The sequence below is a fragment of the Furipterus horrens genome, unplaced genomic scaffold (assembly GCF_987537825.1).
Source record: "Furipterus horrens unplaced genomic scaffold, mFurHor1.1.pri manual_scaffold_4, whole genome shotgun sequence".
In the NCBI taxonomy this organism is placed as follows: domain Eukaryota; kingdom Metazoa; phylum Chordata; class Mammalia; order Chiroptera; family Furipteridae; genus Furipterus; species Furipterus horrens.
Genome location: NW_028327174.1, coordinates 135,829,007 through 135,847,715, shown reverse-complemented (window position 1 = coordinate 135,847,715; position 18,709 = coordinate 135,829,007). Strand labels below are relative to the sequence as shown.

The window sequence follows — 18,709 nt, the reverse complement described above, 5'->3', positions numbered from 1 at the left end:
CTAGACATATACAATAAAAACAGGGTCTTTTCTCTCCTTTCTCCAATCTCTCTTAACCATTTGGTATATGTTCTTCCAGCCCAGTTTCTATACTTAAACATGTACATACTTACTAGTTTACAGAACTGTCACATCTAACAGACTCCATTAGAGCAAGAACTTATTCACCTCTGTATCTAATACCTGGCCACTGCTGGTACAAATAGGTTGCTCAATAAACAATAAATCAATCAATGACCAAAAAGTTAAAGCAACAAAGATGCAGGTATCTACAGGAGTACTCATAGGAGCTCTACAGGCAGGAGGAAATAGATCTCAGTATCCTTACAGGTGCCTGTGTCCACACCCATGTGAGATTTGGAAGGAGAGAAAGAAGCAGATAGCGTCTGAACCCATAGCTCCAGGTGGTACACCAAATGACCAGTGGAAAAGCCAGCACAGGGATACTGAGGCACATCAGCACATTTCCATTTCATGAAAAATACAAAAAGCAATTGGCCTAAGAAACTTCCATTCAGGATTCTGGGAGGCTATTCTGTCCCTGATCTCAAGGGCAGTCCTACTGTCTAAAGGCACCACCTCAGCACTGCCTAGAGGGAATTCATGGCATCCTCCTCCTCAAGGAATAGGACGTTCAAACTGTGTCTGAACTGTATTTTTAAAATGGGTGAACTCTTCTTAGGAAAAAAAAAAAGCAGAATTTCAGTCTATATTGAAGAGAACAAGAAAAAGCTATTTAGATGCTAAGACAGGGCAGAGAAAGCTATAAATTAGAGATGGTCTCTTTTCTCTAAGTATCTCAGCTTAAGGGCTTATAACCAAGAAGAGCTACAAGTAACACTCTACTCAGTGAAATGTTAACATACATTAATATGGGATTCAATTTAATAGTACAAGCAAACCCTTTAACTTCCCTTAACTTTTTAAAAAGGTTATTAGCCTTGCTAGTTGCCATCTCAGATTATCAAAGTCACCAAATGATGGCCAACCCAAACAATAATGAGCCTAAACATAAAATGGAATAGGAAACTATTTTTTGCCAAACTCTGTTTTAGAAAACCTTAAGATTTGATCACTGAAATTAGAATTAGTTCAGTTCACTTTACCACTTCACCTTTTCCTTGTCAGGGTTCCAAAAAGCATAACTTAAAGAATTCATTTGACATAAGAAATGTTCCACAACTTAGTCAATAAAATAGCCCTGATCACATTATCATCATAACCCAGATTTATAGATTGGGCCCAAGACATTGGGCACATGTTCAACAGTAACACAGACATTGAAATGCACAGAGTGGCTTGTACATTAACCAAGCACATCTTCATTTCAGCAGAGAATGGCTACAGAGACTGCACACTTGGCTTCTAGCTCTGAAAACTAATAGTCCTTCATTCTGTTGAGCATAAAAGGAGGGAAGGAAGGAAGGAGGAAAAGAAAGGAAGGGAAGAAGAGGCCCATATTTTAAGAACTCTTCTTACTCCCACACACCCCTCAACCTCACCCACCAGAATCCCCTACCTCTATCTCTCGCTGAGAGCTGTCTTCAGGAACAAATAAGATGATGACTTGGAATTCCATTCCTGTGGCTATTAAACAATTCCAAATTAATGATAAATCAACTAATGGAAACCCAAAGCTAAGAAGAATTAAGAGATATGGGGGAGGGGTGCTTAGAAACTGTGATAGATAACATTTTAAAAGCATATGCCACTGAGACACTTACAGGTTACATGATAGAAAGTCTAAGATGGACTTCATAATAAATTCAGTTGGAGATGAGGGATAAAAGCCCTGAGTGATATTACTGATGACACAAGATTGTCTGTGAGTTAATAATTAGGTGGTTGAGTTGTGTGTACATAAGTGTTTATTATACTATTTTTCCTATCTTTCTGAATATCTTTAAATTTCCATAATAAAAGCATGGGGGAAATGGACATAAAAGTACATACATTAAAATGCTAATATTAACCACACTTTGGCGGAGGGATTCTAGATAAACTTATTTTCTTCTGTGAGCTTTTCAGTAAAAATAATAACACTTTTGTGTTCAGAGAGTAAATATTTACTATTTGTATGATAACTGCTAAAAAAATTTCTGATGAGGAACGATGCTTTTACCTGGATGCCTTTAGAAGCCACTTCTGTCTCAGTAAACCAAGCTGTAGGAAAATCCACATTTAAGTGAAAAGTGCTATGCCCCGAGGCACACACACCCCAAAATCCACATTAACAAAGTTTCTCTTGAGGATGTAACAAGTATAGAATGAAAAGAATCTGAAAAAAAAAAAAAAATTCCAACAGAAAGTAAAGCAAATTAATTCCTCTTCCTGAAGGGCACTATCCTCTGTTTAAAAAGGTTTATTTTTCCTTATAGCTAAAGTTGATTGAGCCCTTGCTATGTACAAATAACTTGGCTGTATTCTCATCTAATCCTTGTAATAACCCTGAGAGGAAGTACAAGTCTTATCCCTGGTTCAGAAATGAAGATATTGAGATTCAAAGAGTTTACATAGAGTGGGGTGGGAGGGAATAGGGATTCCAACCGAGAATGTAAAAAGAAAAAAAAAAGTAAGAATCACATCTTTATCTTCAGGGTGTCTGAGAGAAAAACAGGAGAGGAAATGCTCAAGTAGAATGAGAAAAATTAATCTACTTCAAAAATTCCCTAAGTATAGAGAGCCTGGGATTCCAACCTGACCTGATGTAATAGTAACATTTACACTGCTTCTGTCCACCCTCAAGACCAAGGGAGAAGAAATAATTGGAAAAGGGATCATAAAGAAGAATGAAAACATCCACAAACAGCATAAGATCAACCATAGCTGAGTTCTTTTGTGCCTAGTATTATGTTACTCTGAAACCCCCTAAAGGAACTATTGGCATTCCCATTTTACAAAAAGTGAAACTTCGAGAAGCCAGGTAACTTTCTGAAGATACCAGCTAATAAGCAAAAACTGTTTTTTAGACCCAAAAAGTTTCCACGGGCTGCTGCACGAACCACACACAAGTTTGCTCCTTGAAAAACAGGTTCACTCCCTCTATAAATCCGCTCTGAGGAGCAAGCACTTACATTCCCAAATTATTAACACCTGATCTAAATAATCACCAAGATATCTCAAAACTTTCCAAAGTCTGAGAAGTGTCAGGGAGATTATGCAAGGGATTTTCTACAACATATTTAAAACTGTGCTTAGATATCATGAAAAATACACAAGCCGATGATTACAACCTATAATAAAACTTCAACAAACAAGCGCTATGGAAAACCCAGTGGTGTCCTCAGTATTCAGAACAGGCAGGTTCAGAAAGAGATTTGGGTAAAGAAACTATTCTATCTCCCAGTTTCTCCATTTACAAGTTCCATGACCTTAGGCATGTCATCATTTAGCCATTAGAATGTCACTTTCAGCCCCTACTAGTGGAGCTAACAAAACCTATTTATATGTAAAGCACCTAACTCAGCACTTGGCTCTCAACGAGAAGCAGAAGCTCAGTCAAGACTTCATCCCCACATAACGCTCTATGGTCTGTACCAGCAAGCATTCTTCCTCCTTCAGTAACCCCAAGGGGAAAATGAACCCTCAACTCCCCATTTGTGGATCAAAGTAATGCCCCCAGCTGGCGCAAAGTACCTTCCCTCCCCTCTCATAACACAATAACATCTTTATAGTAAAGATCCTCAAATTGTGGGGATTTAGTTCAGTAACTCTCTTATTTTGCAATACTATAATTTTACTTTATTGGACTTTCAGATGGGCTTTGTTTGGCATTTGATTATTTCAGAGCCAACTTCCCACTTAAAATTCTAGACCTTGGCTTTGATAATAGAATATGAAAAATGCCAGGACATTATATCTGTCCAAAGGACAAAATCTCTGAGAGCAGCCAGAGATTGTTTTATTTGTTTATAGAGGGACAACAGTCAGAATTACAGAGAATCAAGTCATAGAATCTTAATTTTCCTCCATCAGCCCTACTAACCCGGTAATAATAAAAAGCAACTGAGAACTTAAAATTTTTTTTTCAATTTTGCATTTTGTTTTTCACTAATGATCAATATGAATAAAACTAACATTAATAAGGCTAAATGCTACATTTTCAAAGAAACAAGAAAATTATTTCTCCTATACTTATCATAGTTTTAACAGCTTTTCAAGCTAATTATTTCAAACTATTTTATTTTAAATTTTTGGAATGTCTATGATAACAAAACAGATTGGCATATATATATATTTGTGACATGAGGGGGAAAAGGGATGCTGAACCCTTAAAAATGTTTTAGTTTGTTGTTCTGTCAGTGTGATACAGAAATCAAACATTTAAACAAAAATAAAAATCTAGAGGCCTACTTTAATGAACAACACTGTTTAAAAAAATTGTCTCAAGTTAGCTGGCAATTCTGGGAATTCCTAGCAATGCTGCTGATCTCTTTTAAAAAGCAGCTCCTTCAAAATTAAAAAAAAATAAATAAACTATTGGTATGGTTCCAGACCCAAAAGATTCCATATTTTTTACTCCTTTTGACTCTCACTTCCCATTTAGGAAAGGCAGGGTTAAGAACTAAATAGACCCTGACCTTTAAGTGTAACTTGAAAAAGCCATAGCCTGAAGATGAGTCATACACAGACTTTGTAAACTAACTACACAATTGTTAGACTGTATTTCATACAAAGAAGCTAGGATTAAAACTACCAACTGAAAATAGAAGACATGTCTTTGTAATATAGAAACACACACAGTCACTCAGTCACACAAACCAAACAAGGACCACCACTCACACACATATACACATCATCCTTTAGCAAACAAAGATGTATTTTCATATAGTGCTATTTAACTTTGTGAAGAAGTAAATATTTTATTTAAGTCTTATGAACGCAGGTGAGTTTATAACTCCTAGATTTCTCATTCTATTTGTTAGTTTCAGGGACAAAGAAAATTTCTGATCTAGCCCCTTCTATTAGAAGGAAAATTAAAATAAGAAAACCTCTTCTTGCTCAAAGTGTTTATTTCATCCATACATATAATCTCTACTTTTAAAAATTATACGCTTGCATAGAACTAGAAGTTCCTCCAGGGTACTGCCTAAACCACCTAAAGGAAACTATTTGGTTTGTTTTCCTGTTTATCTTTTCACATGGCCCACCAAGTTTGAAAACTAATTCAGAGTAAAACTGTTACAATATAAGAAGGATATTTTTTAAAACGCACATGATACAAATAATACCACTAAAATGGAAAAAGCTATAAGTTAAAGGAAATTCAAAAAGTTAATTTTCTTAAGTGGATAAAAATAAAGCTATAATAAATGCTACCTGTAATAGAAGTTAATAGACTCCAAAACAATTTAAGAGCACTAAACCAAACAGGTTAGGTGCATGTCCATATTAAGTCTCTACCTGGTAAAATGAAATCAAGTTGTTACCTCCAAAAATATTAATAGCAGTTATCAAATTGTTCTATGCACATGACACTAATCATCTATCTCATTTAATACTCACCAAAACTGTAAATTCTCCCATTCTACAGATGAGAAATTGAAGTGGGCCCAAGAATCTGCATTCCTAACAAGTTCCCAGGTGATGATGCTGATGCTGGGGATCACATTCAGAGACCAACTGCTTTCCACTAATCTTGAGATGCACTAAACATTCATTGCAAAGAATGATGAATTGTGTTCAACTGACCCTAATTGCAGTGTATAAATTTTCAAATTACTTGACTTATCTATGTTATGAAGAACAACAGTTCTGTGAAAAGTCACTATGGCATAAAGTAGTGTGTTTTCAGCCAGAATTAATTCTGAAACATTGCCAACGTCTATTAATTTGACTGACGACAGCCCCAAGAATCATAACTCTTTCTACCTATCTCTTCCAAAATTACATACTGCTCTTTGTAGTGATTCTTCCCCATATTTGATATATTTAATAGCCACAGTAGAACAAAAGTAGGTCAAAAATTTCAATCTAACCTCCCATCTCCCATATTTTAAAGGCCTGAATGTTCAGATACACAAACACATGATAAAGTAGACTAGAACACTAACCTAACTATTTAAACAACACTGGCATATATTCATGTAGAGTTGAACTCTCAGATCTTTAAAAATATGGAATAGTCTAGGAGAATTACCATTTGCTCTTATGTTTTCAGAAGATACTGACCTGGAGAAACACCTTCAGGAGAAGGAAATACAATTTTCATAGCACCTGTTTCTCTCAGCTCATGTACCTTCCCAACATCTCTGTGAAATTCTCTGCAAGACAAAGAGCCCCAGGTTCAGCTGGTATTCACTTCAGCCCATCTCTTGACTTCCACACCAATAGGCTAAACACTAGACTTGGGCAACTACTTTAGACTTGTTCATCCAAATACATTCCAGCCCCCTTACAGCACAACAGAGGAAAGTGGAAGACCATACTATCAAAGCTTCATCTGGAAATAGCCATGACAGATTTGAAAGGCAGAAGTAACACTGTAAGGTAGGCTGGTATTTGGTCCCCAGTTTCAAAGGTATAGTCAACAGCCAACACCCACACCATTTTGCCAACTAGACAATGAGGTCCTGAACCCAGCTGCTATAATAATAGGGGTCTGCCTAATTGCTCAGCTTTCCTGATTACAGCACAGATAGCAGTTTCCTTGACTAGCCAGTTCTACAATATTAGTCTGATAATTATTCCTAGAAATACAACCCAGAGCCTGCTCTTTCAGCTTCTCCAAGATATATGAAGGACCTAATTTCCTGTATCAAATCCCTCCCTGCTAAAACTGGCTAGAATGGTCTGTTTTCTACAGGTGAATACAGACCTACATACCACTGAACAGAAAAGAATTCCTTTAAGTTCTTATCACTAGTGAAAGGAAATACTCCACAGCAAGAGAAATTATTAGAATTTAGCATAATAGGAGACAGACAACAAATTGGAAGATTTGGATTCTATTCTAGACTCTTCCACTGACCTTCACTAAATTGGAATTTAAGAAATGCTAAAAATTAAAAATATATCTAGGTAAATTATCTCTCCCCTGGTCATATCTGGCACAAAAGATGTGTTCATATGTTTTTAATCACTCAAAATTAGAGTCTGTTCTAAGTACTATAACACGCCCTGGTTACTGTGGCTCAGTGGATTGAGCACAGGCCTGTGAATCAAAAGTTTTTCGGTTCGATTCCCAGTCAGGGCACATGCCTGGGTTGTGGGCCAGGTCCCCAGTTGGGGATGTGCGAGAGGCAACCACACTCTGATGTTTCTCTCTCTTTCTCCTTCCTTTCCCCTCTCACTGAAAATAAGTAAATAACATCTTTCTTTTTAAGCATAATGAAAAAGAATGGTTGACTAATAATCTGGGCCTCAGGTTCATTATCTGAAATGGGAAACCTATAAAAGAAAGAATGACAGATAAAGAACATTATGCTGTCCAACACAGCAGCCAATAGCCACATATGGCTATTAAGCACTTAAAATGTGGATAGCTCAACTAAGAAACTGCATTTTTATTTTAATTAATTTAATTGATTTAAATTTTAAAATATAACCAATTACCAGAAAACAAATATATTTGGAACAATTCAAGTATATGAACTTACTTTTTCAACTGTATATATTTTTTAAAGATTTTATTTATTTATTTTTAGAGAGAGGGGAAGAAAGGGATAGAGGGAGAGAAACATCAGAGTGTGGTTGCCTCCCACACGCCCCCAACTGGGGACCTGGCCCACAACCCAGGCATGTGCCCTGACTGGGAATCAAACCCATGACCCTTTGGTTTGCAGGCCACACTCAGTCCACTGAGCCACACCAGCCAGGGCTCAACTGTATACTTTATGAAATCTAGACACATATCAGATTTCAAAGACACGCTACAAAAAAACAAACTACCTTAGTAATTTTTATACTGATTACATGTTGAATGATAATATTTTCGATATGTTAGGTTAAACAAATTAAATTGTTAAAATTAACTTTACCTGTTTCTTTTTACTCTTTAAATATAGCTACTAGAAAACTTAAATTACAACCAGGGCTTTTCTTTTACTTCTTTGGACAGTGCTGCCTTAAGGGATATGGAACATTTAACAGTTTTTTAAAGCAGAGCTAAGAATAAGAATACATCAAACCGGCATCATAGAGAAACAACAGGAAATATACTTCTATAAAGAGCACTGAGGACACTTAAAAATATCTAAGTACTCAGATAATTTACTCACAACAATCCTGACCTATGAATGAACAAATATACATATTTTTTAAAAATTTAGCAAGAACCTATGAGAGATATTAGAGGAGTACATAAAGTTATTTTCTATAAAATAGCTAGTGATGAGAGGTAAAAGGAAATGTAGTCTTCTAATCAAAGTGAAAGAGCTTGCCCTGACCAGTGTGGCTCAGTTGGTTGGGCAACATCCCACAAAGCCAGAGGCTGCTGGTTTGATTTCGGTCAGGGCTCGTACCTGGGTTGCAGGTTCGGTTGGGGTGCAACCAATTGATGTTTTTCTCCCTCCTTTCCCCTCTCTCTAAAAATAAATAAAATCTTTAAAAAAAAAAATGTTCGTTCTTCCTTGACTTAGTATTCCTTATTCAAAAAAAAAAAAGCAAAAGAGTTCTTTCTTCTAACTATACCCTTTTCGCTCAATACTAAGCCCAAAATCAAGTTAGGGATGCTTAGAAGAGACTAGACAGGACATGGTAACAGCACAAATGTGGGGCAGGCCTCTGGCCTGGTGACCCACAGAGGTCAGTGTGGAATGCCTAGGGATGCAAAAGGAAGAGCCAGTTGTTTTCTTAGGGGAGGGGCAGGTACCGGGTGAATTCAGCCCTCACATGAAGGCTCTAGGTAGCTTTTTGTAAGCACAACTAATTAAATTTCACCAGACTTATGTGAAGTAAACAAGGAGCAATTCAGTCCTACCCCAGTTATACTAATGAGGCCCAAATAAAGTACGTTCTTACTTGTTGTCACCTTAGTGAGTCCCAAGAGCTCTGGCTTAGCTACCACTGTCACACAATATAAAAAATCTACCTATCTTAGTCATTAACATGCACACAACTCCAGTCTTGCCAATGGTCATAAAGAAAAATGCTACCCACTTATTTCTTTGCTGTCTTTCTTCCCTAGGAGCATTTAATAATTCCTTTACACAAACAAAGAAGTCATATTCCTTCTCTCCGCTTATGGAAATTAATGAAAGTAAATCCACAGCTGTAACTAGACAGTGACAAGCGTTACATCTAATATCTTGCCTTTAGTTAACATGACTTTTTTTTTTTTTAAGCTCAATTTGGAGCTTAGGACAAATCTCTTGATAAATACTCTGCCACAGACATGATCCCATTTTTTAGTCCAGAATAAATTCAGATCAGGACCCAGCAATGGAGAGTGGGGAACCTCCATAAAACAAGTGTTGGGCTCTCTCGGAGAGTTCTTTAATCCATTTGCTTTGAGTAATTTTATCCAAAACATACACTCTATATATAATGGCTATTCCTCGAATATACTGCTAGAAGGTTGCTAACCAGAAAGCAATCTGGGGGAACATTCCAGATCTTATTTCCCAGCATATGTAGTCAGTTTGGTTCAAATAAACTCTTATAAAAGTACAAATTGGTAGTTACAGAATAGTCACAGGGATGTAAATTACAGCATAGGGAATACAGTCAATAATATCATAATAACTATGTATGGGTCCAGGTGGGTGCTTGAAATATTAGGGGGGAACCACTCTGTAAAGTATATGATTGTCTAACCACTACGCTGTACATCTGAAACTAATACAGAATACGACTGAATGTAAAATGTAATTAAAATTGTTTTAAAATTGGCAAATACAGAATCTGAGAATAATAAATAAAGGATAATGAGAAATTTTAGTATACTCTAATAGAACCTGAAAAGAGAATCTACTCCTATTTTATTAATCCTGTGCCACTTGAGGGAGAATGATTCAAATTTAAGTTCAAATATGTTCTCTCATAAATTTCAACAAAATTATTTGTTGTGTGCTTTTTGTTTGTTCATTTCCCTATGGTTTCTAATTGCCTTTCCTTTATCTTGTTGAATAAACACCATTTGCCTTTTTCACCCTACAAAATTCTTTTTTTTAAAAAAAAAAAAAAGCAACCAGCCCTGGCTACAGTGGCTCAGAGGACTGAATGCCGGCCTGCCAACCAAAGGGTCATGGGTTCAATTTCCAGTTAGGGCACATGCCTGGGTTATGGGCTGGGTCCCCAATTGGGGGCATGTGACAGGCAGCCAGTCAATGTATCTCTCACACATCGATTGATGTTTCCTCCATCTCTTTCTCCCTCCCTTACCCTCTGTCTAAAAACAAATAAATAAATAAAAATCTTTGAGGAAAAAAAAGCAATCAGGGATAAACAACTTGAAATATAAAGTATTACAGTTTTTCTTTCAAATAAGCAAGGCTTACCAGTGTTTCCACTATGCACCTCCTCTCAAACATGCCTACGTAGAGCCTTGAAATAAAGTAGTCAACATTCACTTTTACTTAAAATAGTGACTTATTAGGCACAGCATTCTAAGTGTATCAGACCAGGGTCTAAGGAAAGGCAGTACCCCACCCTCCAGTCTGAGGGACTGGACTGGAACTACAATATACACAGGGCTAACCTGCCTAACCACCTGAACAGAAAGCTTCTGTCAACAGATTTTGTTTTTAAATATACATTATATTCCAAACAAGCAATGCGAGCTAAGTTATACTGCATTTGTTAATTCATACAGAAGAATATTGCCCAATTCCAATTCTAGATTATCCAGGAACACCCATCTCTTTTTGTGCTTCTTTAAGTTCAGGTTTTTATCAATGGATTCATTTATGGTTTAGGGTTGATGAATAAACCTCTCAAGATCATGTTTCATTTTAGAGGATGGATGAACTAAATCTTTAACTTCAATACAGTAAACCTTAACAATTCAGACATTGCTGATTTTCAAGTTCTTTGATACTAAAGTGAAAGGGGTAGGTTAAAGTTTATCTTAGCATTATCAATGTGGAGTGGTAGTGGGGGAAGACTTTTAAGCAAAGGAATTACATAAACAAAATTAGAGGTGTTAAACCAATCTTTTCACTCCCTTTAGAAGTCATTTACATACTGACAATGTAAACAGCAGCCACAGTAGTGCTTTGATATGCTAATTACAAAGCATTTTTTATCTTTTCATTAAATCAGGAGTTCTAAGAGACTACTTTAATGATTAAAAGGGCAACCTACTCTAACTCAAACTAGAAATTGACTTGATTTTTTTTTTTTTTTTAACTAAAAGAGGCCATGCCATTCACCTTTAACTCTTTGGGTGGGGGGCTACTGTTCTAACAAGCAAATCTCAAACCAGGGATCAGGAACAAGGACAGCTGATTAAAATGCTCAAGCTTTTAGGCCACTGGCAGCCAATGAGAGATAGCAAAGAGGACTCCCTCCTCAGTTGATGAAGCACCTTAAACTAATTTCCCACACATTCAGTGAACAGGAAACACTATGCAGTGCTCTCATGTACCAGGAACACATTTCTTCACAGATCTAACTCTTCAATTTGGTAAGAGAAATACCACAACCTTTGGCTATTTCTCTAAATGGTAAACAACACACAGGCATTTGGGGGTCAATATCAGTAATTAAGGAGAATACCCCTCCTTTGGTTGAAAATGTCTCCATTTTTCTCTTTTGTTTTTCTTTTATAAGAAAGAAAGAAAGAAAGAAAGAAAGAAAGAAAGAAGAAAGAAAGAAAGAAGAAGAAAGAAAGAGAGAGAGAGAGAGGGGGGAGGGAGGGAGGAAGGAAGGAAGGAAGGAAGGAAGGAAGGAAGGAAGGAAGGAAGGAAGGAAGGAAGGAAGGAAGAAAGAAAGAAAGAAAGAAAGAAAGAAAGAAAGAAAGAAAGAAAGAAAGAAAGAAAGAAAGAAAGAAAGAAAGAAAGAAAGAAAGAAAGAAAGAAAGAAAGAAAGAAAGAAAGAGAAAGAAAAAGAAAGAGAGAGGGAGGGAGGGAGGATGGAAGGAAGGAAGGAAGGAAGGAAGGAAGGAAGGAAGGAAGGAAGGAAGAAAGAAAGAAAGAAAGAAAGAAAGAAAGAAAGAAAGAAAGAAAGAAAGAAAGAAAGAAAGAGAGAAAAAGGGAGGGAGGGAGGATGGAAGGAAGGAAGGAAGGAAGGAAGGAAGGAAGGAAGGAAGGAAGGAAGGAAGAAAGAAAGAAAGAAAGAGAGAGAGAGAGAGAGAGAGAGAGAGAGAGGGAGGGAGGGAGGGAGAGAGGGAGGGAGGGAGGAAGGAAGGAAAAAGGAAAGAAAGAAAGAGATGGAGGGAGGGAGGGAGAAAGAAAGAATAGCCCTGGCTGGTGTGGCTCAGTGGATTGAGCACTGGACTGCAAAACAAAAGGTCACCGGTTCGATTCCCAAGCCAGGCGTACCACATGCCTGGGTTGCAGGGCAAGTTCCCAGCTGCAGGTCTGCAAGAGGCAACCATTGATGTCTCTCTCCCTTTCTTTGTCCCTCTCTTTCCCTCTTTCTAAAAGAAAATACATAAAATCTTAAAAATAAATAAAATCCTTAATCTGATGTTCAATCCAAATATAATAATTTTTAAAATTTTTTAAGTTATCTTAATTACAGTTCTTTCCCTATGATACATGGATGGGCCCCAACTAACCTTTTTAAAATAAATAGTGTGTATTTTTAAGAGCAGTTTTAAGTTTACAGAAAAAAGTGAGCAGAAAGTACAGAGTTCCCATATATTCCCTTACTCTACCTCATCTCAACCCACCCTACTCTCAATTTCCCTATTAGTAGCATCTTGCATTGGTGTGATACATCTGATACAATCGACGCACCAACACAGACATATTATTATTAACTAAAGTTCATTCTTTAGGTTTCACTCTTTGCGTTGTATAATTCTACAAGTTTTGACAAATGCATCCTTACATCCACTGTTACAGTATCATACAGAATACTTCCATTGCCCTAAATACCTTGTGTTCCACCTATTCATCCTTCTCTCCCAACAAAATCCCTGGCAACCACTGATCTTTTCAGATCTTCATAGCTTTGCCTTTACTAGAATGTCACATTTGGAATTATACACTAAGGAGGCTTTTCAGACTGGCTTCTTTTAGTAAGCAATATGCATTTAAAGGTTCTTCCATATCTTTTTCCCCCCTCTTTTTGTGGTTTGCTAGCTCATCTCTTTTTATCGCTTAATAATATTCCATTCTATGGATGTAACCACAGTTTGTTTATCCATTCATCTATTGAAGGACACCTTGGTTGCTTTCAATTTTTGCCAGTTATGAATAAAGCTGTTACAAGCATTCATGTGTAGGCTTTGTGTAGACATAAGTTTTTAACTCATTACTTAGAAGCAAAAATTGCAGGATCGGACCATGTGTGTACAGGGTGACAAAAGTAGGTTTACGGTTGTGAGTATGCAAAACACAAAGTTTATTCTTGCATTATTATTTATTATGTATTATTTTCCATATGAACAACTACAAACTTACTTTTTGGGTGCACCCCGTTATTAGTCTGTTCAGACTGCCATAACACTTCCGGTGCCTGTTGCCAGGGCGCTGGCCCCTAGGGCCTAAAGGGGTGACTTTATTGGCGTTGTCCTCTCACCCCTGCCTGGGGGTAGAGATGTCAGGGCTTACAGACCCAGAGAAAGAGGGCTCTCGTAACATGCTTGGGCTACTGGATAATGACGAGATCATGGCCCTATGCAACACCCTCACAAACCGCCTGGTGCAGCCTGAGGACCGCCAAGATGCCATTCAGGCAATATTAGCATATAGTCAAAGTGTAGAACTGCTGAGACATAGAAAAGTCCACCGGGATGTTATATTTAGGTACTTGGCATCACAGGGGGTTATTATACCTCCATTTACTGAAAAACACAATCTTATCCAACATGCAAAGGATTACTGGAAAAAGCAATTACGTCTGAAATGGAAGGAAACACCAGAGCCAGTTAAGACCTCTGTGGACATTAGAATCTTTCAACAGCAGGAGAAAGAAGATAAAACTGAAAAAGTTGATTTTCGTCGATTAGGAGAAGAATTCTGTCACTGGTTCTTTGAACTTCTTAATTTTCAGAATCCTTTTCTTGGACCACCTCAAAATGAATGGGGGCCACAGCACTTTGGGCATGATGTCAAGCTTAGGTTTTATTACAACACCTCTGAACAAAATGTAATAGACTACCAAGGAGCAGAAATTGTGAGCCTTCGTCTGCTGTCACTAGTGAAAGAAGAATATCTTTTTCTTAGTCCCAACCTTGATTCCCGCGGATTGAAATGTGCTTCTTCTCCCCATGGTCTGGTTATGGTTGGAGTTGCTGGGACTGTCCACAGAGGAAATACTTGTTTGAGCATTTTTGAACAAATTTTTGGACTCATACGCTGCCCTTTTGTGGAGAATACTTAGAAAATCAAATTTATCAACCTGAGAATTATTGGAAAGGCTTCCCTTGTTCCTGGAGCACTAATGAAACCAGCTATTAAATTTGAGCCAAGTGATCTAGAAGCCTTTTATAACATAACTACTTTATGTGGTCCCAGTGAAGTAATAATGTAAGGTAGGCATTGGATAGTGGAACTGGAGACCAAGCTTTATGCAGTGGGAACAAAAGAGAACTGAGTTGAGTAATCCTCTAAAGCATTGAGCTCTGTATGTCAGTCTATGAAGAAACTTGCAGATACTACAATGACATATTTTAGTTGAAATATCTTTTTTGTCTACAGACTAATATATCAATATTTGCCTCTTTCTACCTGAGTTGCAGCAAATGTTCTGAGGGCTTAATGCAATTCATCAAATAAATCCCACTTTAGATGTTATAAACCTTGTGCCTTAGAAACCAGGTAATATTTTCGTCTTACTAAGTGAATATTCTGCTAATGTTATTGTACTTTTCATGTGGGAAAGGAGTAATGATATTCAGGGTTTCCTTTTTAAATTTCTCTTAATAATCTGGATAATTTTACAAACACATCTTAATACTGTTTTTTTTTTAAGTGCATATATTAGAGATGTTACATTTTAATCTTGAATCACATTCTTATGCAAGAAGTCCAATAACTTAGCAGGTGTAAAAAATTTACTTTGCCCATGTTCTGAACTATTTTAGACAATGATAAGTGCTGGTCTCAAAACAGACCTTATCATGTAAAGTTTTAACAGTTTTGTGAAGCATTTATTATAACACCACATAAAGGAAACATACTGTTGAAATTTTTGAAAAGACGTGCCCAGTTATTAACTTTTAATTGAATTACTGTTTTCCTCTTGCTTGATCTTGGATGAGGCGAACCAGACAGAAAAAAAAAAAAAATATATATATATATATATATATATAATGTGAGCATATACTCCATCATAAATTAAAATTATTAAGATTTTTTTCACCTGTGATTTGTTTTACTGGGTTTGACTTATGAGCTTAAGTTACCAAATTAATTACATAGTTGCCTTAAAATTTAAATTCCTCATCACTCAGCAGCTACTTGCTGATCCAGGATTTAGTTTGTAATTTTAATTTCCAAAATGCTCATTTGGAAAAAAATTTAACTGGGAAATGTGATGAAGTATTGTACATGTTAACTTTTTACCTTTAACTCCGCTCATGATCATCTAGGGTGACTGAAAAGAATTGTGGAAGCAGGAGGAAAATATTCTTTTTTTGTTTTTTTAATGCCATGCCTCTAATGGGGAGTACAAATTGATATATCCTAAAATAATAACTTAATAAAAAAGGAAAGTCTCTTGTCAGCTATTAGAATAGTGTATTGTTTAGATTTAAAGCCACATTTTCTTTAAATGGTAAGTATTATAATATGTAATCAATAAATATCCTAAGTAAAGGAAAAATTTAAAAATATTTCCATTCAGTCTGCCATAACAAAATACTAGAGACTGGATAGCTTAAACAACATAAATTTATTTCTCAGTTCTGGAAGCTAAGAAGTCCTAGATCAATGTGCAAGCTGGTTGGATTTCTGAGGAGAGCTCCTTCCTGGAGAGTAGATGGAGGCCTTCTCACTTGGTCCTTACAGGGGGGAAAGTGAGGAAGAAGTGGGTTCTTTCCTGTTTATCTCTTCTTATATGGACACTACTACTGTCCTAAAAGTCAGAGCTCCATCCTTACGACCTCATTTGATTGTAGTTACCTCCATTAAGAGAATACAAAATATTCAGTCCATAACATATGGTAAAATTATGTTAAGCTTTGCAAGAAATTGCCAGCAATGAAAGAGTTCTTGATGCTTCACATACTTGCCAGTAGTATTTGGTGTTGTTAGTAATGTTTTAGATCTTAGCCATTCTAATAGGTGCTCGTTGGTATCTCAGGTTGTTTTAATTTGTGATTCCCTAATAACATATGATGTTGAGCATCTTTTCATATAGTTATCTGCTATCTGTATATTTTCTTTGCTGTGTTATCTACAAAATACTCTTTTCATAATTTTAAAAGTATGTTTACCAAAGTGTGGTCTGATGGCCACCTTGGAATGAGATCTCCTGACCTGCCTGTTAGAAATGCAAAGGATTAGACCCCATCCACTAATAATGTATTAGGCTTCTCTAATGCACCCAAGACAGAGAAACATTAAGTGGACAAACATAATTGAAAAAGAGAAGGACAATGACTAAGAATCACCAGTAGTCAGTCATCCTCACTATTACTGGATTGATTGGTTAGACAACCTGTATGGATTATCTTTTCCTCACTGGCTGCTGACTCTTAAATCACAATCTTTTGAAAAGAATAAATATAAATTGGGTGGGTGCTGCCATGATCAGAAAGTCAAGGCTATTCAGTGATAGGGGAAAAAGAGACTGAGAATTGAGATGTTTAACCCCAAACCCCATGGAAAACCACTGAGGGTGAGGGAGAGGGAACCACTGGCTCTACCCCTTCGAAACCAGCTGACCTAACCTGCCATGGAAGAGAGGAGGCAGAAGACAGGCATGCAGCTGGGGAGCTGAGATAACCAAAATGCCATGGAAGCAAATTATTCAAACCATGACAGGACACATATCAAACTTAAACTTAAAGCCCCTAATAAGCCCCAAAGAAATTCTTTTTTACTTATTTCTGTACAAAGAAGAAGAGTTTGAAAGGGGGGGAAAAGGCTGTGAAGCAGTGGGACTTGCTGGGTAGGACGGATATGAAAATAGTTGCCCATCTCTCCAAGGGACTTAGGGTAGGGAATAGAAGGGGGGGGGAATGCAAAAATAAAACACGCTAGGGAAGAACTATTCTTGGTATAATTCTCTCTCTCTTTTTCTTTTTTTCTTATATACCTGCAATATCCCTTATTTTTATTTTTAAAATAAGTTTGAAATGAAACCTCCAATGTGTTTTTAAACCAAAAGCATGATTCTTCCCTGAGTTAAGATAAATGAAAGGAATGATTCTGCAGTTTTAAATAATGTTAACTTCTCTTAGATTTTTTTAAAACAAAACTTGGTATTTTAATAATGGCATATTTCCATGAGATAAACAAGTAGAGAAAATGACTTCCCAATAGGCTCATATCTGCAAAAGGAACTTTAAAAAAACCAATAAGACACAAAACAGATACAAACGATTTTCTTTCACAGCTAAAATGTTAAGCTATAATCAACTGTAAATCAAACTATTTACTCAAATCTTAATTTTCTTGGTAATGACATAATAACTTTTTTAAATCGCTAATTTATTAGCATTTTATCATTTAAAACACATTCTCATACATAATCTGTTTTTTACTCAATCCTATTATCACTATTCTGAGGAAGCTAATCTCTCCATCCTCATTTTACAGATAAGGAAGCAGAGTCTCTTGGAGATTAGGGAAACTTCTTCACTACATGGTCATTATAGCACTCAGCAGAGACAGAATTCAAATCCAGAACTCTGTCTCTGGGACAAAGGAGCACAACTCTTTCCACCTTGCAGTAACACAATAATGTCTAAATTATAAGACAAAGAAAAAAAATCCTCATTTTAACCCTTAAAAGAAATCCATAATGTGGTTTCAGAGAACACAGGGAAATCCTTTCTTAAAACAGAATTTGAGGATTGAGTGTTCATCAGCTTTGTATTGCTGGAGTTTTTTCTATCGTGGCACTAATATTCCAGAACATGGTGCTAACTGGTGATTTTTAGGCAACCCAGCAATGCAAAGTTACCTGCCAGAACAAGGCAGACACTACACAGGTAATGAATGGCCCATTACAAAGTCATCTATGCCAGTTGTTAGAGGTTGGAAAACCATTTTCTACCTTTCCCTTCACCAAACACTCTAACTTAATAAGCCTCCACAACTAAAATTAAACCATGTCGATGGGCAACAACTTCCTCCAAGCTTTCAAATATCCAAGAGCCAGCTGAAAGTGCTAGTCATGCCTAACTAGAAATTGCCAGTCCTCTTTCGTGTTAGTGCTAAGTAGAAGAAGTCCCTCCAATTTTGCCATCCTGACATTTTAAAAAAGAACATAAAGGACAGTTAATCACATTAATTCCCCCCAAGTTTTTAGGGTAATGGGTAATATTGTCAACATTTTGAAGGCTTAAGTATCAGAGTTTTTAAAACTGTGGTTTCGACTTCTGGTCAAGATGGTGGCATCGGTAAATGTGGCTCACCTCCTCCCACAACCACATCAAAATTTCAACTAAATTACTGTATAGAACAACCTTCACTCAGAACCATCAGAA

The 18,709-nt window shown here is 36.7% G+C and overlaps 1 protein-coding gene and 1 pseudogene across 3 annotated transcripts in view; one reads left to right on the top strand and one right to left on the bottom strand.

Annotated features, from left to right (window-relative positions):
* The window catches only part of MLLT3 (MLLT3 super elongation complex subunit), a 290,952-nt gene that overhangs the window by 233,716 nt on the left and 38,527 nt on the right, over window positions 1-18,709 (bottom strand). The window lies entirely within an intron of this gene.
* LOC150012909 (uncharacterized protein C3orf38 homolog pseudogene) lies at window positions 13,648-14,680 on the top strand (annotated as a pseudogene).